This window comes from Fukomys damarensis, unplaced genomic scaffold, assembly GCF_012274545.1.
Source record: "Fukomys damarensis isolate Sample0158 unplaced genomic scaffold, DMR_v1.0_HiC HiC_scaffold_37, whole genome shotgun sequence".
Taxonomy (NCBI): Eukaryota; Metazoa; Chordata; class Mammalia; order Rodentia; family Bathyergidae; genus Fukomys; species Fukomys damarensis.
Window position 1 is genome coordinate 36,685,451 of NW_022900949.1, and position 24,250 is coordinate 36,709,700.

The window sequence follows — 24,250 nt, forward strand, 5'->3', positions numbered from 1 at the left end:
TCTCTCTCTCTCTCTCTCTCTCTCTCTCTCTCTCTCTCTCTCTCTCTTTGTCTCAAAGAGATAGATAAAGAGAGACACAGATTATTGCTTCAAAAATGCCCCGGATTAGCTGATTGGCTCTTCGCCATGTGAGATTCTGGGATTTACTGCCTCTCTGACCTCCTATTGTCCCGGCTCTGATTTATGGAGCTCAGATTCTCCTGAAAGTCAAAGTGTCCGGAGTTTAGAGGGGCTTTTCTTGGCAGTCCCTCCTGTTCCCCACACATTCCTTTCGCTGGTGTTCACCTTGTGGTGACCTTGCAGGGCTGGGCTGCGTTTGCACCTGGGCTCGGGAGCTGGGCGCCGCCGGGCTGGGGAGAGCGGTGGTTTCCATTCCTGGGTGATGGAGTCATGGGAGAAACCGCAGAGCAAACCCAGAGTAGGACTGGAGCCGGCTCGAGTGTGCTCTGAGCCGCTCAGGACTGAGCAGCTGCTCTGTCTCCCCGCCGGCATTTGTCACTGACCACTGAAGTGTGTGATTGTGCAAGGTGAGAGCCAGCCGGGCTTTTTCCTTAACCCAGAGACGCGTTGCCAGGTAGTGCTGCTGTGTTGGATGTGTGGGGCTGTGCGTGTCACCATAAATTCAGGACCCAGAAGATGTGTGGTTTCCTGTGTGCCCTGGCTTTCTGTCACTATCTCTTCCGCGCTCCATGGAGTCCAAATGGTGATAAGAGATTGAGTTTAGAGCTGTCGGTCTACGCTGAAAGGGAATCACTACTGTGCGGTGCTCCGGGATTCTTTCATTTATGCTGCTGCCAGCCAATGTGGCTGTTGTCATACAGAATTCCAGAAGGATTGGAGGCTGTGTGAAATCTGCCTCAGTTATAATCCGGATTGCTACTTGTTTTGAATACTTTTGGGGGTGTATTCTTTGCTTCATCCACATGTGAGTTGTTGCAACTTTCGAGAGTCGAGTGCCTGGGGTCTGATCAGAGAATGGAAATGATTTGGGATCTTCTGAGTATTTGCTTGTCAAGATGAAAGCCTCTACTTGGTCGTGGTGTGTGTGTGTGTGTGTACAAGCGCGTGCTTCTAAAAGAACTGTTTGAGGAACAAAAGAACACAATACTTGCTATTTTGTGATGTACTGATAGTGTAATCAACCTATAGAGCTTTTGTTCAGCATATTTAAGTTCTTTAATGTTATACTGTGTGCAAATAAGACAAAAGAACTGCCATGTGAGCCTGCATCCCAGGGTAGGACATGTGAGAACAGACAATGAGGATCAGAACCAGGCTAGTGGTAAGCAAAGGGGCCACAACTCCCAGCCTGAATTATGTGTTACCTACATAGGCAAACTTAAAATGTACATATGGGAGGTGCATTGTTTTATGATAACTAAATTTACAGATTATTATTCACAAAACACATAGTCTAGAAAAGACAAAAGCGCAGGAATTTGCTACTGCATAGAGAGGATAAAAAAAGAAAAGATTTAAAACGAGGGAAAGGAGTACATGGAAATGTAGAATAATTATGAGGGAATATTGGAAAGTGCTCCGACTCTCCGAATTTTTTATGTCTAATGAGAGAACAATAGCATACTTAGAGAAATTCAGAGTCAGCAAAATTGAAGCCAAGAGTAAAAACTCAATAAAACATGTTGTCAACTTGTGGAATGTACTTGTCTATCTTAATTAAGTTGAATTATGTTCTGAGATTAATGAAAGTAAAAGAAAACTAGTACCTTTTAATTGGTTCCCATTTTGGTAGATGTGGAATATTTACAGAGCAGATTTTATTGAAATGCAGTGAACATTAAACTTATTTAGAATTCACAATTGGCAAACAAGCTCAGTGTCAGATATTCTACTTTTGAATTATGTCAGTTTGGAACAAAAATTCTAATACTCTAAGCTAGACTGTGACCTGTTTCTACAAACAAGTAGACAGCTAAGTTCCCGGGACATTCCTCTCCTGGCCCCTGGCTCTTAGGCAGTGTGAGAACACTGTGGACAGAGGAGCAGAAAAACGTCTGACTGACATTGCCACACATCCTGTGTGAGTTTAGAAAGACACAGTTTCATTTCGCAGATAAGGCACTTGAAATGCAGCAAGGACTGACGACTGCCACTTCCATATTAGAACCTGGACTGCTTTGGCTTTTCTGCTGTCAGTTTGGTCACTGTTTTCCCAATACTTAGCATGACTCTATTACCATGACAAAGATGTACAAGAAGACTGCTTGTCTTGGCACTGTTTTGTAAACACAAGAATGTCCACCTCTTTGTGATAATTCCAGCCCATGTGTTCAGATGTGGTCCCTGTGTACACATATTCATGTCCCCTACAAAAAGATCAGAAAGTTACTCATCTATTGGATAAACCATGCCCAATGTAACAGCCAAGAAAAGCTTTAAATGATAACCTGTGTTTATTCTTTACATAACTAGCTTAATTTGACAGGCAAAGAGGTTTAGGTGGTTTAGAGATTATCAGTAGTGACCTAAAAGCACAAGGCAGTCTGTTCAAACACATTTACTTCTCTGCAATTAAGCTTCCCTAGTTAGAGGAAAAGATTAACCTTTATTTGTATGTTAAACAAGTATCTCTAATTTTCTAAAATGTTTAAACTTCTTAACACATCGTGTTTTTGCTCCTTTTCTTCCTTCTTTCAGTTTTGTATTTTTATTCCAGACTTTAAACTTACTAAGTCCTTAATTTATTGAGCCTTCTTTGCTTTGACCTATACTGCTTTTCTATACTTTGGGCCAGAAAGCAGTTATGATTTATGTCCCAGGACTGAGGAGAGTCTTACCTGGTCAAGCATTTACCACCTCCTGTCCGAGTAGAGAATCTATAGCTAATGAGGAAAGGGAGAAACACGGCTCCCGTGCAGACAGTGACTGTGTCCTGGGCTTGAAAACTTACACATTAATTTTTTTACCACATGCTGATTTAGTTTTACTTTCACAAGCTCTTGATAATCTGAGGTGGAGTATGATTTGTAGCCTGTGAGGGTGCCTTAACATACTGTCTTCATTTCTGTCACTTTAGTTACCAAGTTCTGTTCTACCTGCTCTTTCCAAAGAAGTATGGGTTCAGACAATGTAATGAGCACTCACACAACTTTTAGCTATGACTTTTAGATTCCTTGAAACGGGATTTCCTTGGAGAGGAGAAATATGGAAGCAGGATGTATGGTATTTCTGTTCCTTGGGTAGGTGTCCCCCCAAAGCCACCGTTCCCTGACAGTCATGGGGCTGGATTAGGAGCAAATGATGAAAGGTGACCTCCATTGGAGTCAAGTCTATCAAGAAGTCAGCTCGCGAGGTCTTCCTCATTTATCTTGAACCCATTGTGTTTGCTCAGAAAATAGAAGGTTGCTAGAAGATGTACTTAGGTTGTGACCCTGTCATCTTTGGCCAGCACAGGAGGAACCCACCAAAATCATTTTCTCAAATGCAGATATAAGGCAGTCACGTTCAGAAAGCTTGGGGCTAGACATTTTGAAAATTTTGGGTTTTTAAATTTTGGAATGTTTGCTTCTATATAATGAGATATTTTGCAAATGTGGCCCAGGTCTTAGCACAGAGCTCATTTATGTTTCCCACTCACCTTGTAGAGATAGCCTGAAGGTAGTTTTATGTGATATTCTTAGTGCATCTGAAGTTTGACTACAACCTGTCCTATGAGGTCAGATGTGTAGTTTTCTACCTGTGCTTTCAGGTCACCACTTGAAAACTTTCAGATATTGTAGACTTTCAGATTTTTTTTGTTTGACAGGCAGGGTTGCAGCTGATTTCACTACCTGTAGATACAGACTAGCCCTTGGGGGAGCAGTCTCTTTAGGGTCATGAAGTCATGGATGCCAAAGCATCAGAAAGAGAGAATATAAAAGGACATGGTTAGTACAGACTAACACACTAAAACAGGATAGGATACTTAATGACATTTTCCAAGTCTGGTATTGCCCTGGATAGGCAAGCACAGGCAACAGCCTCAGGAGGACAAATAAACCCCACTGCCCATGTATCTCTTTTAGTAAACCCCAGAGAAGGTTTTTTTCTTGATTCTTAAATCCAATACTTGAAAGCAACAAAGGACTTGAAAAGAAGTGAATCCTGTTTACTGAATGAACTTGATATATGTACTTGCCTTGTACAGCTATGTACTATTTTATTTAGAGGCAAACAACAAACACCTCCACATCAAGGTGCTTTTAAACTAGGCATAATTTCCCAAAGGAATCATGTCTTTGTAGGTTTACCATTCAGCTTTGGTTGAAATCACATGGTTGGCACATGACTGTTAATAAACAATTGTTAGTTGGACAAATAAGTGAATTGATCAACCAAACTTATTGGCACAATTTTCTACAGATTCACTTACAGACAAATGAAAACATTGACATTGTTTTCAGACTCATTTTCATAAAAAGACATTAAAAGTAATAAACAATAGTGACTACTGTGCTCAGGCAATAGCTGAACCTCATATCACTTAAAAATGTCCATGAGCAGTCATACTTTAGTAGCAAACATGAAATGTGTAAAAGGACATTCGCAAATTGAGTAGCAACTCAGTTTTCAGCTGAACTGGAGAAACTGTCAGTTGTAATTTCTCCACTTTTCAAATAAGCAACAATGCACACAGATATTAACTTTTAAGCAGCAAAATAGGACAATTAATTTAAAATTTAGAATAGAAGAACATCTGGTAAAATAATGTATAACTGAAGGAGAGCTCTCCAAAAGCATGCCTTTTCCCCTTGTATTTCTCCATTTTGTCATTAAATATTTAAGAAAGGAAAAAGTATACATATGGTGTTTCAACTGAAATGGAATTTTTTTCTTCTCTCTATTTAGTTTTTCCATCCCAGTTATTGGAATTTCCCACTGGGATTTAGTGTGTGAAATGTGGAACTTCCATTCCATGAGGGGAGGATGAATGAGTCAATAAGAGATATTGGATATTAGGAAAATTAGATATCCACTTCTAAAAGAAAAGGCACCTACAGCAAAATAAATTTTAAGCATAATTGAAGACAAATTATAAAATTCAAAGCATGTCCAAAGAAGACTTTGATGTGCCTGTTTGTGTTCAGCACCTGTTACCCCATGTCCCTAAATAGCCAACAGCAGAGATGGGAAGCATCCCACCACATGAGAGGGACCTTGGCTTGGTGAAAATTGCAGAAGTCACCATACAAGGAAGAAGGGTCAAAATGGCCCTTTCTGTGCACCATTAACTCCAGAATCCACTGTGCCTTTCAACATCTCCTGTTCCTGAGAAAATTTGTAAGTCCCAAATTTCCTTCTTACTTTCAAAACTGGTGCCTGTTTCTTTTCCTGGGACCAGATAAGTGGTAGGTCAAAAATTTAGACAAATTTCTTGCTCTTACCAGTTTTCTAAATCTGACATTCGATTGAGGCTTCAAAGTGGCATCTTTCTCTCTGGGGTCTGCAGCTGCCTGCTCTGCGATTCCCACTGCTGTGACCATGGGATGTGGCTTTCTCAGCTGCACAATGGCCCTTCAGAAATATCATAGTAGCCCAAAAGGAACCCAACCAAATATGGTTGAGAGAGTGTGATTGGGTGGAACAGGAGGGCTTCAGTTGGAAAGGTGTTTTGCTTTGTTCTGCATCTGTAAATACTTCTTTTCCACTTCCTATTCCTCTTAATTAACTTCTTTATCCTGGAATTACCTCCAGTTCCCTCTGCTGACCTCCCATCCCTTCTTACACCATCTTCTGACCTGGATAAAGAAACACTTATGTCATTCACGCCAAGGTTCCCAGGCTGGCAGGCTGTTTAAAGCAAATTGCAATGTCCCTAGCAACAGAGCTTCCAAAGCCTGAAGGCATTCAAAAATCCGCACAGGGCTAACTAGTTACATCCAGAATTTCTGCCTTGAGGTTTTGTGTTAGCTAAGAAACCCAGCAAAGTCCTTTAACATTGCAAAATTAATCCTTAATAGAAACTTGGAGGGTACAGCCATTTTCTAAAACAGACATGATGAGTTTAGTCAAAGTGCTGGGCACAAAAGCCAAATGTGTGGACAGTAAAATTTGTAAGTAGAGAGTTTAAAGTTTACTGGCAGGTATAAGAGGATGATTTTAACCTTCAGGAATATTTTTATTAGTTAAAAAAGCAGGCACCAAAGTCGCCTAAATTTGTTTTGAAATTCTTAATTGAGTTGACAATGGGAAAGTTACTCAACCTTCTATGCCTCAGTTTCACATATATAAAATTAGATGATACAATTTGTATACAGATTTGCCTCTGGTTGAAGAAATAGTCAAAAAGCTAATGTCAATGATAATAGTTAAAGACGTAAGATTACTATGATTTAGTGTAGGAATGAGTGTTTTCTAGGTCAGATAGAAGCATAAAGTTGAGAGAAAGTCACCAGAGAAAACAAGACAATAACTAGTGGGAGATAAAGCATGGTAAATCTGATGATCACAAATGGAGATCTTGCTGTTACTGTGTCCTTCCGCTTTCATGGGGCCCAGAACAGTATCTTGCTCACAACAGGTGCTTGTATATATTTGATGAAAGAATAATTAAGTGAAAGAATAAAGTAGTGACAGTAATGAGGAAAATGGAAGATTGCATAAAAAACGTTTTAAAACCTCCTCCAAGATGTCACATCTGAAGTTTGCCATGTATGTGAGATACACCAGTAATGCTCCATTCTTCTTCCTGCCTTCCAAAGTGAAACAAAGAATCATGAAATTCAGATGTGCTGATTGCTCTATTTATTCTTTGTCACAGTCCATAAAGAGAAGAGAATGGGAAACCAGTATTCTTTGAACACATAAAGGAAGGGCACACCTGTCAAATCCAAGGGCAGGGGTCTGTGAAGTCAGCACAGTTCCTGGTAGAAGTCAAAGGGTGAATACAAAGCCCACGTGGGAAACGCCATTAACCTCAGAAAAATGTCAAGATGGGAAGTGGGTGCCAACATAGAAGAGCTTTTGGTACTTGGTGAAGGACACATTTTTGTCATCCTTTGCAGGACATTTTGTTTCCCTATCCTTGCTAATTTAATGCCTGTGACTCCTCCATTGATGTAAAATTCAAACACTTATACTTTCTAAACTCCCCCAAGGGACTGGTATGAGCCTCCTCCATTCAGAACCACTGAGAGAATTAAAAATTAATAATTCAGAAATGGTAAGGGCCAAATATCAGAATCAAGAACTTTACCTGTGGATTTTCATGGATTCCATAAGCACACTTTTATTCTTTATAAAGCAAAGATCTCCACTTCTTGATCAATGTCATTTTTTCCTGGGAGTGCTGGTCATATTTGCTGTTATTTGTAGAGATTCATCCTTTAGCTAGCAAGCACCAGGAACTTACCCCACTTGCCTACATCCTCACAATTAAAATCTGTATAGGTTTTATTTTTACTATCTGTTTTTGCTGAAAATTTGATAACTTTTATTATATGATTTAAAAAATATTTTGCTTCATCGTAGCAAATGACTCTGCAAAGAAATCCAATCGGTAAGCCTGGTAGTAATTTACAGGGCTACAAAGGATGTGAAGATGTAGAACTAATTGGGTACTGTGTACCCAAGAGTAATTTGAATGATTTTTATGAATTATGGAATTCCAATGGCAATGTGAGCAATCTGTGACAAAATAACATCCATTAGTAACACCTTCCATGATCGCAGGATGAGCTCTAGCTTTAGTTTTGGGCAAACCTAAAACCCATAATTAATACTATTGTGCTGTTATCTTATCTGCAGCTTGACATTGTCTTTGCATTTTCACACTCCTCCCAGATAGAGTGCTCCAAACATTTCTGTTTGTGTCAGAGATTAGGAGACAGAAAAGGTGTCGAATACAGTAGCACATTGTCTTCCTAAGGTTGCTGAATCAGGGTTCCAAAAATTGACTTAAACAGCAGAAACTCATCATTGTAGGGCATTGTGGGAGTCTAAAATCAAGCTGTTGGCACACAGACACTTGCTCCGATGGTGGCAGCAAAGGGTCTGCTTGAGTTTCCTTTTTCAGCTCCAGGAAGTCACCAAAGCATCTTACCTTGTAGACTTCCATCCTTCTGTATCTCTACTGTCATGTTCCCTTTGTGCTTGTCTGTCTCTGTGTCCAAATTTCCCCTTCATATAAGGACACCAGTCTTCTTAGGTCAAGGACACCCTGTTGGCCTCAATTCAGTATGATGATCTCTGCAAAGACCCTATTTCCTAATACAGTCACATTCTGAGGTAATTTGGACTTCAGCGTATCTTTAAGAGAAGGAGAGACTGTTTAACCCATAGAACTGGCTCAGGAGAAGTGATAATAATGAGGGGACCTAGAAGAATTCAGGGACAGGAGTTCCTTGTTATTCAAGTGTGGTCAGTGGACCAAGAGCAGTTAGGACAGCAGAATCTCAAGCTCTGTCCTACATCTACTGAGACAGGGTCGAATTTTCACCTAGATCCCAGGTCTTTGTCCCTGAAAGTTTGAAAATAGCTTTTTCCACTCATTCGCTGCACAAAATCCCAGTATCACATGCCAAGAAGGAGAACAAAATGAACCACAGAGTCAGAAACCCCATAAATACGTGCACTTACCAAGCATGGGCCATTGTCCCAGCACAGCTATCACATCCATTTATTTGAAAAGACAATATTGACCTCTGAAGGTAGGGATAGGAGTTAAGTTTCAATGACCATTTATTCCCCCTACTGGGACTGAATCCAGAATACCATAATATGCAGAGATAGCTCAAACTCTTTGCTCTAAACTTGCTTTGCTTGTACAAGTTGTTTTGTTTAGCCCAAACTGGTCTACAATTTGTGTTGACCTAGCTAGCTGACTCCTACAATCCTTGAAATATGGCCCGGAAAGGCAAAAAAATTATTCCCCCAGCAACAGGGAAAGGGCATTTGAGTTTATAAAATTGCCTTCTCCATGATTGAAAACATGTGGTACAGTCTTGCTTCAATTCTTCCACCCCTGTCCTATGATCTTGTGCTTCCCTGAAAATGTGATTCTGCCGGAAGTTGTGGTTAGAGAGTCCATGTTACATGAAGGACACTGGGGAAAAACATTTCTAACAAAAGAGTCCGAATTAAACTTTGTCCTGGCGTCCACTTTGGCAGATGTGTAGCAGAGGAAGGAACGCATATTCCAAGGAGGAACACCAAGCTCACTGTCCCCAGGGAGGACACCAAGTGACATAGGATTATCCACAAAAACAAGTCCTACTCAGGGCCCTGCTCCCCTACAATTCGGGTGATCAGCAAGTATGCAGCATGGAGCAGGTTCTGATCTCACGCAAACTGCCGTTCTGTGAGAATAATGTAGAATACGGTTCCTAACGTGACAGTGAAGCTTTCTGACTGAAAATTAGGAAAACTTTGATGAGTTTCATCTTCTCTCAAAACTTTATTTGGTTTAGTTTCCAAAATAGACATTTATTTCTTACCTATTGGATAAGTTTATTTATTGTGTAGTGATAAATATGATGTAGAAACTCCTGATCGCCCTTCTGTGAGCATTCTTTTTGGGTGCATATAACAGGAGGAAAGAATAGTGGACACATGTTGCTCCTCTGTGCTGACCACTGTGTTAAATGTTTCACTGCTTAAACACTTAATGCTCACAGTAATGCTATCAGTGATAGATATGCAAATCGTACAGTTGAGAATGTTGAAACAGAGGCAAAATAATTGCCAAAGTCAACTCTTGGCAAGACTCAGAACGCAAATCTGAGTCCAGGGCCTCTGTCCTTGACCTCTGGGGGTATTGACTTTCACAAAGGGGCATGAAATCATTCTGAAAATGTCTTTAAAGGACCAAATAGCTACTTCAAAGTAGCTCTTCCACGTTCACATAAAAACCCATCGGGTGTTTCTGCCCCTCCTCTCTTCCTGTTCACTTGTAGCATCACTGAGTTCCTCACCTGTATTGGTTGCTGATATTCTGGTCCACTATAACCCTAATGAATGTCCTAAACAGGGTACCCCAACCTGAGCGTGGCCTCCCTCATTTTCAGGAACAGCTCCTTACCTGGAATAACATCTTCTACATGTCTAACACTGACTTAGTGCCAGAGAGAAGGAGAAACCAAACAAGGGCAACGAACTAAAGGGGGTAGCTGCTCCCACTGTCTTTGGAAATTATAACCAAACTGAAGACTCAATAACAAAAATTGCACAAGTTTTCTTAAATATTAAAATTAGCAATTTGTAAATATGAATCACTTAACATAGTCCTTGATTCAAGGTATCTTTCTCAAAGAAGAAAGTGCAAAGTCAGGCATGGTGATACACGCCTGTAATCCCAGCACTCTGGAGGCTGAGGCAGGAGGATAACTGTGTGTTTGAGCCCAGCCTTAGTGAAAGACTCTGTCTCAAAACAGAAGGAAAGAAAGAGAGAAAGAAAGAAGGAAAGAAAGAAAGAAAGAAAGAGAAAGAAAGAAAGAGAAAGAAAGAATATGGTTAGCTTCAAATTTGTAAAACAGAAGAAAATTTCTAGCTTAGTTTCTTCTTTCATCAATACTATTTACCTAAAGTGAAACGTCTAACAGCATTGTTTATGTTTTTGCAGAATGTTTTATCACCAAAGATAAAAACTTAGTGTGCATATGTGTGCAGTTCTATCAGTTTTTCAGATTAAAATAATTTCACCCGCTGGCCAAGCAGATGCCACACGAGTGCTTCCAACTGCAGTGCATTTAGAAACTACCAAGTGCTCCTGTGAAGGGATTACATTTGGTCGGAGAGGACAGAGCAAAGCAAAAACAATAAATAGTCTAGAATAAATTTAAGGAAACTTTGAGTTAAGAAAATGCATGCCAAGTTTCCCCAGAGGACATAAGAAATCTTGTTGTTGTTGTTGTTGTTGTTTTCTTGAGCTGCATTTTAAATTCTGCCTTAAAGCTCTGAGCTGGGTAAATAAAGCTATGAGAAGTAATGAGCTTGAGGAGGTCACTGGGCAAGAAGCCTCGGGTCTGCTGACCCATGTGGGCCTCCTGCAGAGCCTTGCAGTTGGCCCCACAGGCCTGGGTCTCCATCCCCATTATCTGTTAGGTTTGATTTGTTTCTCGTCCATGATTTCAGCGCAGCCAAGATGATGCAAGGTTAGATTACTTAGCAGAATGAGGCTTGATGGTTGTTGGCTTTGCATATTTAAAGGAAGCTCATGACATGTAAGTGTATTTAGCGATGACTCTTCCAGTAATGAAACTTAGAATGCACACTTCTGCAAGTGAAAATCCAACCAGTCTCGCTCTGTGTCGTGGTGTGGCACAGGGTTCCACGTGACACAGATCTCCACGTGACAAAACTCCGTGGATGAGGGCACAGCAGACAGAAAGATGCAGGGCTTATATAACTAGATGGCATCTATCAATTTACAAACAAAATACCTCTGGTCATTTGAGGTATTGTGTGTCATTTAATTTTCATCTTTTCTTTGTGGCTTTGGTCACTAAAGTGTTCAAAGTGGAGCCATGACAGTGGCTACTGGAGTAATGAGCAGAGAAACCACCGGCGAGATTGTTCCCATTCAATAGAACCTGGTTCTGTAAGTCCTACACTGTGTATGTATTAAAAACACGCATTGTCTCACAATGAAAAACATCATCAGGAAATTGCAGTCACGGAAGTGCAAATAGGGAAAGTGTTGACTCCTTGGAAAGTCTGTATATTTTAACATTTCTGGGCAAACCTTCTGAGGTCAAAGGCCAGATAAAAGAGAGCTGTGTCTCCCTGACATTCCTAAACCCTAGTGTGTGGCGTATCATGCAACTCAGCCATCCTTACACCTGGAATGGGCCAGGCCAAGTCTCCCTGATGCATCTCCTAGGAGTACAGGCTGATCCTTTGCCTCGCTCTAAAGTACACGGAGAGTTCATTGGACTGAATTAGAATTGAGCTACATAATGCGGCAAGGTTCCTTGGGTTCATCATTTACTTTTCTTTCAGTTCCTTTTTATATTTATATTTCCTTTACTTATGAGAACATCCACGCACATGGCTTTTAAGGCGTGTTGTTAGGTAAGCATGTTTCAATTCATTTTTCTGGTTCAAGTTGAGACCTCAAAGTTAGTAATCCCAATGTAGAGACTACATTAGAAGGAAATTTCTTTACTATCCAAAAACTACATAGTGTTAGTCTTGTTTCTAGCTCTAGATCCATAGATTAGTGAATAAGTCAATTAATTTCCTCAGTTATCTCATGTACAAAGTGGAATAATAGAACTTACCTTATAGGGCAGTGGAATTATTGAGAAGAACTCCTGGCTTGTATGCACCCATATACATATTTGATTGTTGTCATTGTCTTTTGCTAAAAGCAGTAGTTTGTTCTTTATTTTCTTTTTTTTTTTTTTTTTAAAAGCAGTAGTTTTTTTTATTTTTTTTTTTTTTTTTTTTTTTGGTAAAATGTTTCCTTCAAATGAAATTGGGAAATGATGTCCAATATGTCTTTAGTTACATAAATAGATAAAATTCAATCTTGGCCTGCTTGAAAGGTGGGGCGAACCCCTGCTGGCCTCATCTGAGTGTACCTGGGCACAAAATCCTAATTAGAGAGCACCTTCCACTCAACGGTGGCCTAGAGGCCTAGGCTTCTGTAGGATCTATAACATTGAGAAATTCTTCCATAATAACTGATACAGCAAGGAGGTTTTTTTGCGGGGGGGTTGAGACAGGGTCTCACTATGTAGTCGAGACTGAGTTGGAACTCATTATGTAGCCCAGGCTGGTCTCGAACTCACAGCAATACTCCTGCCTCAGCCTCCTGAGTGCTGGGATTACAGGCATGTGCCACCCCGCCTGGCAAGGAGTTTTGAAAGTTAAACCAAATCAATAATAAATAGTACAGTCCCTGCTATGTAGTAGGTACCATTATAAACATCAAACATCAGCTCTTTGTCTCTAGGTAAAAAAATTTTAAAAGAGGACTAAAATAAGCAGGAGTGTGTCTCTCAAATTATATGACAAACTCAAAGTATAAATAATTTAAAAAGCAAAATAAAGCATGGATAATAGGCACCGGAGAGATAGATCATTTGTCAATTGGAGAGGGACCTACAGATAAAGGAAAATGGAAGGGGAAGTAAAAAGAGTTGAGATGTGTTATGTACATGTACCAGCTCCCCACAATGAATGTCATCACTGTGCATTTCAAACGTGTACTAATAAAACGGATATTTACATGCTGAGTAAAATGACATGGCCGATTGACTTTCTATGTATTCTATGTAGGTGATATAAAAAGGATGCCTATGTGACTCCCTAGAGGACATTTCAGAAATTCTCCTGGGAGACAAGTGCAGTATGTGAATGTACGGTCAGGATTCTGTGCCCACACTGCTTTTCTCTGGAGTGTTGTGTAAAGTAGATGGGAATTTGAGGACCAGGTCCAAGTTCCCTCTATGTGCAGATCTAGCTCTCTTTCATTTGTATGATGTTATGAAAGTTTTGGAAACAGATATTTGAGTGCCATTCCTGATTCTGCCATTTTCTGCCCAAGCGATTCCAGGCAAGTTCCTGAGCCTGTGTTTCCTAGTGGCTTCATTTACAGAAAAGACGGGGTGGAATTATGTCCATCATACTTGTGGGTTGAGGACGAAACAGTGTAAAACATTTTTATTGTTGTCATTACAAGACAATAAGTGAAGTCCTCCTGGTCCTTGAAATGGATGAACCATTGCAAAACTGCCACTTTACCTCAATCTGGTCTCATAAAACAAGGGGCAATAAAGAAAATAACTCAACTGTTCCACAGCCATGAATTCAGCCCATCAGGAAAACTGGCAAGGAACGTTGAATACATGTCAGCTGTGGCAAGAATTAGTCAACACCGTACAGTGCCTGTGCTGTGTGGATCACCAGCTGTCTGGAAAAAACAACATAGCTTCCTTTTTTGTTGAATGTGGTCTGCCAGCCAGCTGGCACTAGTGAAGAGGAAGGGAGCGCATGTGAACCGAGTGGTACTGTCTGCCAAGTGTGCCCTGAGCTTTGTTTCATTTGACCCTCCCAACCTGCTGCTGGGGTGGTAGCATTCCTCTAACATACACACAGGGACCAAGGCTTAGCAAGGCCACCTGGGCTATACTATTGACTGCTGTTGCTAACCCTGCAGATACTCGCATCGACCCTCAGGAGCCCGCAATAAAAATCCAAAGTTTTACATCAAGATGTTTAAAAATTATGTAATCAACAGATCTTTATTGTAAGTGGCTTCTGGCTTTGCTCCGCTAATAATTTATCCAAAAACTTTCTTGTGATCTCATATTCATTTTTTCTTCTATCCCTCTACCATTTGCCATACATCTTCCTTTATTGCTACAGCAATGATGGAGAAGAAGATTGGGAAGGGGAAGATATTATTTAAAAAATTTAGATCTGTGCAAAAAAATCGAAGGTGCATAAGAGTAGAAATATAGTAGATTTGTTTCTTGTAAGTGTCTGTAAGAATTAAACTCATGGTAAGTGATACATTTCCCATTGGTTATATATTTGTAGAATATGCAACTTGCCATTTGAAATTTTTATGGTTGTCTTCAAGCTTTTAAAAGATTAGATTGATGACTCAGTACCCTTTTCTATTTAGGTTGATACTGCCATTAAAATGCCACAACATTAGACAGTTCTTTTTATTTTTGCTGTATATCTAATAACATAAAAATAGATGAACAGAATTAAAAAGTACATCAAGGAGTGAGGAAACTGTATCCCAAATCTAAGTTCTTTCATTAAATGGGACTTACAGGTAATGAAAGCCTGAGCCCCCAGTAAGAGAAGAGCTAATAATATACTAACTCAAGATGCAAATAATAAGACAGGCAAAGAAACTCATGATAAGAAAAACTTGATAATAAATTCATTATTCTGTACTTTAAGTCATTGGATTCATTCAGTGCAGATCACAAGGCAGATTTGGGCTTTTCGTAACTCACATAAATGGGGGTTTTCACCCAACAAATGTCTGAAAAAATACATTGTTATACAAAGTTGTGAGGATTTCTATGCCAATGAAATATATGTAAGAGAAACTGTATTCTACCACAGGGAATGATATGATTTCATCCAAAAAAAGAGTGCTGCGAAATATCTGAGGCATGCACTTATTGATGGAAAAGTAAACAAAAATTTTGAAAAGAGACAATGAACAGGAAAATATATAAAGTGTTATCTCTGGGGCCTATTTTTATTAAATAAATAATAATGGAATAGAATTATGCTGCAAATAGCCCGCAACATAATTTGATCATGTTTTAAATGTGTCATTACTTATCAAATATAACAATGGACCCTAATGATTTTGTTTCTTTATGAAAAGATTAAATGAGGTGGAGCTTAGGAGTAGAACACATGAGATCCTGGGCTCAGCCCTCACTGTCACAAAAATGAGAAAAGATTACATTTATTATGGGCTTGTTACTTATTGATGTGGCTGGAAGGAAATAAAACCTTACCTGCAGTCTGCTCTGTTTTACAAGAGGGAAAGGTTGTGGATACTCAGGATTCCACTTCTTGTCAGGGTTTTTCAGTAGTAATGCTTTGTGCTGAGAGATATTATTTGAATATCTTACCTAGAGCTCCTGCTGTAAAATAAGCCAACATAACAACCACAATCACCTGCCATAGATCATGAGGCTTAAGGAAGTGTTTTTCTGAATTCAATACTTCCAGTTTCCTACCAGAATAATTACAAACCAATCAATTAATTAATTCCCACTAATGATAATGAGGTTATTCCCAGACACTGAATAGTGGTTATTAACCAACTTTCATTCTGCCCTGTGTGTGTTGAATAAAGATACTTTGACAAGATTCTAATATTCTTGTCACTAACAGGCCACTGATATCTGAGAAAAATTGATGTTTAGGCTTTTAATTAAGAAAAGCAACACAGACACAATTTTGAACAGTTTTCCAAAATGTTGTTAAATAGTATTCACTTTTTATTCATGGTCCCATTTTTAAAGCATTTTATTATTTTGTTTCAGGATAAGATACCATATCAAGATTCACAATAGCTTTTTCTTATTTTTAAATTTAATGTAATATAAGTAGATATTAATAAAGCATTAAAATTGCCCTTCTATATAAATAAAATTTTATAACAAAATAATTAGAGAATGGCATGATTAATATATTGTTTATATAATATATATTATTGTATGATACATATACAATATATTGATATAATGTGTATATACGATATATATATATATATATATATATATATTTAGAGACAGAGACAGAGATAGAAAAATAAAAAATAGATAACTAGAAAGTAAGGGGTTCAAAAATGCCCAAATTATCAATTCTGTTGGCTCAAAACTATTTTAAGATAAATGCTCATTTGTTGTATTTATTCTACTAATTTGCTCCTTAAAAAGAAAACTTTTGTCATTTTATTGATTTCTTCTTTGTAGGAGAGAATCTATTTTTGTATATGACTTGTACTTTGAGTAACATTTTGGCCTTTCTTTTAAGTCTTTACACACACAATAATTTTAAGGCAGTTTTTAACCCTTAGAAAAGCTAAAATATATTCCAACCAATGCAATCTAACTTTATATACACTGGGAGGCCTAGGGTGCTAGCTGGATCTGGAAACAAAGGGAAGGGTTTTAGGGCCTCAGGCATAATGCATTGTGTACTGAAACTTTCTCGGGTACATGCAGAAATTATCAAACTAGTTAATTTTTCTAATAATACTTCAATATCTACATTTTGCCAATCAGTTGACAACCTGCAATGAAGTTTGCCTTTGTAAGTCTTCATCTTCATAAGATCTCTTTATCAGCAGAAAGTTTCATTCATTCATTTTTAATTTATTTAACATATGTTCGTTGATTTGTGTTGTGTGATAGGACTATTTTGGGTACTGAGAATGTATCTGTGAAGTAAACTGATAGAGCTGTTTTCTCAGAAGCGTTATATGGTAGCCACAAAGGACATTTAATAAATAACAGTGTGTAAGATGCATAAATGATGCTTAATAAAATAATGTAAATCATTCCCAAAGTGAGGGACCATAAAGACAGAGCTAGCAGAGTACAGGAGAGAGAAAAGAATGAGTGGAGTGGGCAGTTTTTATGCAAGATGGCAAGGCAGGCTTTTCTAAGGTCAATTTTGAGCAAAGACCTAAAAGGGCTGGTGTGTGATGAGCTTTCTAGGCAAAGGAAACTGCAAAGTTAAAGGTTGAGGTAGAAATAAATGTGGAGTCTTTGAGGAATTGCAAAGACACCTGTTTGGCTAGAACAGCGGGAGTGGGGACAGAGAAGGCCAGGTCAGAAATACAGGCACATAAGTCCTCACGGCAAGACACAGGGTTATCTGTCAAAGCATTAGAGCTGACCACATGGGGAGTAATGATGTTTGGAAGGTAACATTGCCAAAGACACAGGCACTTCTCCCTCAGCTTAGCAGTTTAATATGCCCTAATATCGCCGAAGAATAACATTAGTTTTCCAGAGGAAGAGGCTCACACTATGGCACACGTTATGCAGGATTACACTTAGGAAAGGGAAGCACTTGTCTCTTCTGTACTCTATATCTTTCCTCCCCATTTCTCCAGGCTTTCTGGACAACGAGGCAAATCCCCTGTCCACCTAAATTCAGGGACATGTAGGCTGACACCTGAAAAGTCTGCCAGTTTTGAGTTTGTTCTTATGACAAAAAATAGTCAATTGTATATGTATGTACATTTACACTTTTTAATGTTCTGAAAAACAAGTATATGAAACTATGACTATTACATAAATCCTATTCCTATGAACAGAAATCTCAGGGCAGTTTATAATAATCAGCATTTTAAATATCTTGCACAAATAGCATTTTGAATTTATGCAATTCTAAAATTAAAAATTAATTTCTTCCAGTATTTACATTCAAGGAACTTTTTATATGATAGCGCTATTGCATTGTAAGCTACTATAAATTCACAGAAAGGAAAAAAGAACAATTCTACATCTAGTAAACTGTAAGCTTGTTTTGTGAAAAATTGTTATTTTCCCCCCTTTACATGGTTTTGCCTTTCCTTTACCACCTCATTCACAAACTGAAGGTGTCAGCAAGCCTACTGTAAATTGTGAAGACTTTTCAAGAAGCTTCCAATATTTTATTAATTCATCCCTGGTTTGCCGGTTGCATTTCCCTGCTTTCCTGTTGCCTGGGGAGATGAAAAACTCCCTAGTTGTGTCACCATGTCAGCGATCTCCTTTATCTTTTGTACTCTTAACTCCTGGGCCGTGTCACTGGAGTGGTGTTTTCAGAGCTGACTTCACAATCTAGGACATGGATACCCAAACATCCTTGTCATTAGTTCAGAAGGCAGCATTTCCAAGAGAAGGCAAAAAAACTTGGTAAGCTTAAAGTTCTGAAATTGTCCAAAGAACAAGGGACTTTATGGGCCTTATAAACATTCCCTGGTCCTAGATGTGTGTTAACTTTGTTTCATTCTTATAGAGCTACTGCCATGGGACCAGGGTACTGTGTGGCCTCCAGTCAGACCTACCTTATCCCTCCTGAATGTTGCATTCAATACTCAGGGCAGAGCTTTCTGCTTTGAAGGACAGTTTTCTTTGCACTATTTTACTTAATAGTCAAGTGACCCCGTGAGCTGGTCAGTGTGTAGCAAGCAGCCCATGTGGTTAGACATTATGTGTGTACATCTTTGTGTAGGAAAAGTGAGACTCTCAGCAAGAAGGCAAAACTCAAAGCTCCAGACTCTTAATCCAGAGTTTCTTCCCTAAACCACATACAACCTAGGTGTGAAGTTTTGGAACAGAACAGAAGTGGGTTAGACAGGAAAACAGTGGGAGTGAGCATGATCAAATGCAGGGCCAGCATGTCCAGGCTGCACTTCATAGAGAATTTTACAGTCTGTCTCAGATTCCCCTGGTGTTTGCATACTGGTTAGACAAGCAGAGTGCTGGAAGTTTCTCATTCCCTTAACCTGGCTTTTCCCAATTTGCTTCTGGATGTGATATATCAATCCTCATCTAAGATCAAATGTTTAATTGACTTTATCACTTTAATTGATGGAATTTGGGTTATTATGGTTATTTGGGCTGCTGTGAACATTGCTGTACAGGGCTACCTGATTTGCTCCCTGTGTATTTAACTTTATGAGAGCTCTTTTCTAAATTATCTGTAATATTTTAAATTTCCTCTAGCATATGAAAGAGTTCCGGTTGCTTCACAACCTTGCCACCACTTGTTATTGTCAGTCTTTGCTTTGTTATTGTAGCTATTTTACTGGGGGCTTAATGATATTTCACTATGATTTTACTTGCACTTCTCTGGTGACGAGTAATGTTGAGTATCTGTTTTTGGGCTTTGGGGGCCGCTCACATACCTTGTTTGATCATGTGCCTAAATATTTGCTCCTTTACTTAAAGGACGTGTTATCTTCATCTTGTACTGTAAGAGTACTTTAAATACAAGGGGTAGACGTACTATGTCATGTAGATGCATGTACTGTGACGACTATCTGCCCCCAATCTGGAGTTCCTTTTATTTGTTCCTAAAAACAAATGTTTAATTTTGGTGAATTCTAGTTTATCAATGTATGTGTGTATTTAATGAGGTGAAAAGTTACTGAAAAGAAACTATGGATATTATTTACTAGGAAATGTATGTGCACAGAATGATCTCATTTTGGCCAATCAAATCTCTATGTATTATAGATACAAAGAGAGAAAGGGCAAACATGGAAGATATTTCAAGTTTTTTAGTTTGCCTCTATTTTCTTAGTTTTTGGCAATACATGTTATACTTTTATGCTAAAAAGGTCAAGGAAATTGTTTATAATAAGAAGTGAAAAAAACTGCACTACTACTTCTCAAATTTTGGTAACAAGCTCTCTCTTTTTTCATTGTTTTATTAGTACCTGTTTTCAGTATATAGTGATTACATTTTAGTATTTTTTTTCTGACTATTTCTATTGCATGTACATATTCACCAAAACATACTATCCTATTTTTGAAAATTTTTTGCTTTTACTTAATATACCGTACACATCTTGTGGATGTAGATACATCAGAATGTAGTTATGATTTTTCTTTCAGTAGATTTACAGGTTGCCCCATCTTTGTTGTGCATCCTAAGCAATGGCTTCTATGAAAGTCCTGGAATACGTACCTTAAAGAAACGAATATATGTCAAGTACTCGTTGAACATTTATTTGTGCCTGGCTGTGTCCCAGGTGTGGAGGACGCAGAGGTTCACAAAGTGGAGTCTCTGCTCTTGAGGAATTTATGAGCCTGAGGCAATGAGCCAGCACGTTAATAATAACAAGCTTCCTTGAGGTTTCCAGACTGTGAGGTAAGCAGAACAAGGATGCTGTCATAAGTATTTATTTTTACTTTTGAAACTGCAATAAAAATTACTGTGCATACAAATGAAAATAGGCACTGCAGAAAATGAGATTCAAAGGAAGAGAATGTCCCAATTGGCTATTCTCCGAAAATATAGGAATGTATCATGCGCGCACCAACTTCTTACTGCTAGTTTATTTAACAACTAGAAAGTAGGGGTTATTAATTCATATTAATCAAGATATGTGTATATATATTCTGCCCAAAAATGCACACATGCTTCAGCACTTTGCCATACTAATAAATGTCTGGAAGCTAATGGCCACCACTTTGAGCACCTCTCACAGTTGGAGAGGCCAAAGGTAACTGGTGTCAATCACAGAGTGTCTCCATAAATTCCATATTAAAGCATTTATATAAGTTTTTCTTTTCCTGATACATACAGTTTTGGGAAGATGTATACTAGGTTTTCCAAAATCCATTGACTCTAACTCACACTGCTTTGATATCCTATTCAGAAATGATTGGTGCAATTTGGGGGGGTATTTATATTTCTGCCATTTGGTGGTTGGAAAAGTCTAGGCCATATCTTTTCTTTAAAAAGGAAAAGACACCTGGGTCTTTACTCTGTCATTCTAGCCGAAGCAAAAACAAGCACATGGATTTAACTTGACCAATGCAGGGTTCTCTTTGTGTTGCAAGACACACAAGAATCAGAGGAGGGGCTGGAAGCTCCTTGGTACATTAGGGGCTGCAGAAGAACCAGGGGGTGCATTTTTCTGACCCTGTGAAGCTCTACAGCCTAGCCACACCCTCCTGACGAAAACCTCGGTATATATCCTAGGCTAAAGTTTAGGCTGCATCCTCATCTCTATTCTGAGTCTCTGACTTCTAACAATTCTCCTTGCTCTTAAGGCACTCACTTCTCATCCCTTTTGCATGTGAGTAAGAACTTTAAGTGGAGCAAACATTCCCTTTCAGCTTCCTCAGCAACACAGAGTAAGTTATTCCTTACCATCAGAGCTTTGAGAAAGCATAGAATAAATGGAACAGATGCTGTCTTTTTTCAATCAGTTGTCAAGATGTAACTTTCAAGGAACTTTTATTGATTGCACTTGAAGTGCTTGTTTCACTAAGCTTTGGGGCATGAGGGAGATGCACAGTATTGACATTTATGGAACCAAAGCATTAAAGGAGCAGGGCCCCTCAGTCGATCCTCAGAGGACTCACTGACATCTGGTGGCCAATGCAAGGGGATGGGATTTTGCCTGACCTGCCCTCTCTCTCCACTCATGTGAGCCATTTGGTCACTCATAGTCCTGTTTTTCTACCATTCTGCTTAGGAATCTCTCACTTGTAAGTCACAGAATACCAGTAAGTAGTGCCTAGTGGAAATATAATGTATTTGCTCCTTTCCCCCTTTGCAGCATTTGGCTGAAAATAAATAAATGGTTCCTTTATTCACAGGGTATTCAACAAAATAAAACAGTGATTCACGTACACACGAAAGCAAAGCAACATCTCACATGCTAATTGGTTTTGTATCTATGCATAGCCTTATTCCAAGAAGCGATGTCCTGGAAGAGAGGCAGCAAACCGGGCTGAGAGGAAAATGAAAGGTCAAGGAAGGCCTTCCATGTGGAAAGAAGGGTATGCCCCAAGCAGAACTGGTACAGGGCCTGAGGAATCTCAGAGGATCTGCCGGATTTCACTGTTTCTGGGGAGGGAAAGGTGATGGTTATGGGGAAGTGACAGTAGAAAATTCCAGTCTGGAGAGGCGTGCTGACACAGACACTGAAGGAGCCTTCACACCAAGCTAAGCAGTACGGCACTTGGGAAACAAAGTGTCTGAGCCTCATGTCCACATGAGCAATCCCTACAATCCATAATTCATCTTTCTACTGTTACATCTTTTCGTCTTGGGCAGCGCACTTTCCCTCTTTCAGTGCTGCAGACCTTTGATGGCCACTAAAACGTGACATACATAACCTGCTACTCTGGGGAAAAAGTGAGAGGTGCAGGTCTGAACTCTTCCTAAACACACATAAAAATGTATACATGTGCACCTGAATGCATATACATGCATGCAGGCACACGCACCTGCATACATGCTACACATGTGCACACTGACACACATACAAATGCATGCATATGCGCACATGATTACACAAGCGCACACACACACTTGGGAGTTGTGTCCGGGCTTTCTGTCCTTCATTGGAACATTTATAAAATCAGCTCCTCGGCCATGAGCTACTCAGGATTAGACATTTCTTTGGAATCCTTTACATGCAATTTTGTAAAGTTTTAACATCAGTCACTTAAGGGGTTGACTTAATAGTATTCATATAAAGAGCAAAAATAGAAAGCGCTGATAGGGTAATCCTGGCAGGTAAAAATAAAGTCATTGATGAGTGCCAACATATTTTAGTGATAAGCTTCAGTTGTTTGAGTACACACTGAAGTTTGGTGACAACTGCTGAAATATCTTCTTGTACAAATGAGCTACATGGATTTTTTCATGTGAGATTTAGGGCTGAGGCTAACAGCTCGACAAGGGTGGCGCGTGAAGCTTCAGGGCCATCACCTCTGCCATCTATTTATGTATGTGGACTATTTTTATTCTCAGGTTCTTCCAGCTTTCTGTAGTCTAGTGTTTCAGTTTGCAACTTCTTCCAGGGACCTGAGCCTACTAATGAAGTAGTTTTGCATTAGGCAGGAAGGGAAAGAAGCAGAGCACAACCTTTCCTTTTGAACTCCCCCGGTCCTCTTGTAATCTTCCATGGAGTCTTGTTCTCCACCACAAAAGCGGCAAACCCAAGTTTTGGAGCTTACGGTTTTACAAAAAAATCACACATTTTCCCTGGCTAGAGGATGTCATTTTCCCTGATAGGAGCAGGGCAAAGCTTTCTGATAAAATCATGCCCTTGGCAGCCTTTAATATTTAATACTTGTATCATATAGGTATTGACCTGGGAGGGAACGATAAATTATAAAAACACCCAGAAGCTCATGTCAAATGAATCAGGACAATTGATTTTCCTTTTAAACATGAGCTTGCCATAGGAAGTGTTTTAATGTGGTAGAAACAGGGCCAAGAAGCTTAGATTTAGAATGAATGAGGCGTGGAAGATGAATTACAGGGCAAAGCACTATTTATGGAGAGTATAGAGAGGTGGGAGAAGCAGCGTAACTGGTTGAAATATGTTGCCCCAGGAGGACACATTGATCTTTATGCCAGCAAAAACACAGAAGATGCCAAGGAGTTGCAATTTACAGAGATAGTCTCTCCAAAGACCAAATATTAAGCACACGTCATACTTTTGTGACATCTCTTTGTTATGGTTTAATGTTAAGTCTGCCAGCCCTCTTAGCAAGGGATTGTACTTCAACAAATTACTGCTGGATCCATCCCGAACCTTAAAGATTGGAGGCTTTATTGCGTGTATCTATGAAGCCAAGGCTGGCTTAGCATAGATGACTTTATGCTGAGTGACACCAATGACTACAGGAAAGCAGGCATTAAAAATAACTGAAGTTTGGGCAGACAGGGCCACCATAAAGTGATGAATGCATAGGAGGGGATTTAATATTGTACTCTAGGTGCAGTACAGAATCATTTGTCAGGTACTGGTAGGATGAAGGTGAGCATTATGGAAAGCAATTGCCGGCATCCATGAGTAATGGCAGTCACCTTTCCTACTCATCATCTTGTGAACAGATTCCTTATTAATATTGTTCAATCTATTCTTACTGATATTTTGAGTAAAAGTGTTTTGGGAGGGATGCCTTATGGTTTTTTTTCCCCTTATGTTTAATACTGGTTTTCTTAAATTCATTTCTTGAGTATTTAATATCTATGATCCTGCTATATCTTCTTAGTCCCTTTGAAGCATGTATTATTACTCTGTGCACAAACACACACACACACACACACACACACACACACACACACA

General features: G+C 39.2%; 1 protein-coding gene across 6 annotated transcripts in view; it reads left to right on the top strand.

Moving 5' to 3' along the window:
• Arhgap24 (Rho GTPase activating protein 24) overlaps positions 1-24,250 on the top strand; it is a 629,612-nt gene that overhangs the window by 497,237 nt on the left and 108,125 nt on the right. The window contains exon 1 of one of the 6 annotated variants that reach the window (XM_010621618.3): positions 357-527. The exons of 3 other annotated variants lie outside the window; for them this stretch is intronic. The gene's annotated coding sequence lies outside the window, so the exon portion shown is untranslated. Of the gene's footprint in view, positions 1-356; positions 528-551; positions 575-631; positions 926-24,250 lie in introns of those variants that run through there. 2 more of the 6 variants (XM_010621627.3, XM_010621644.3) reach the window with 2 other exon arrangements.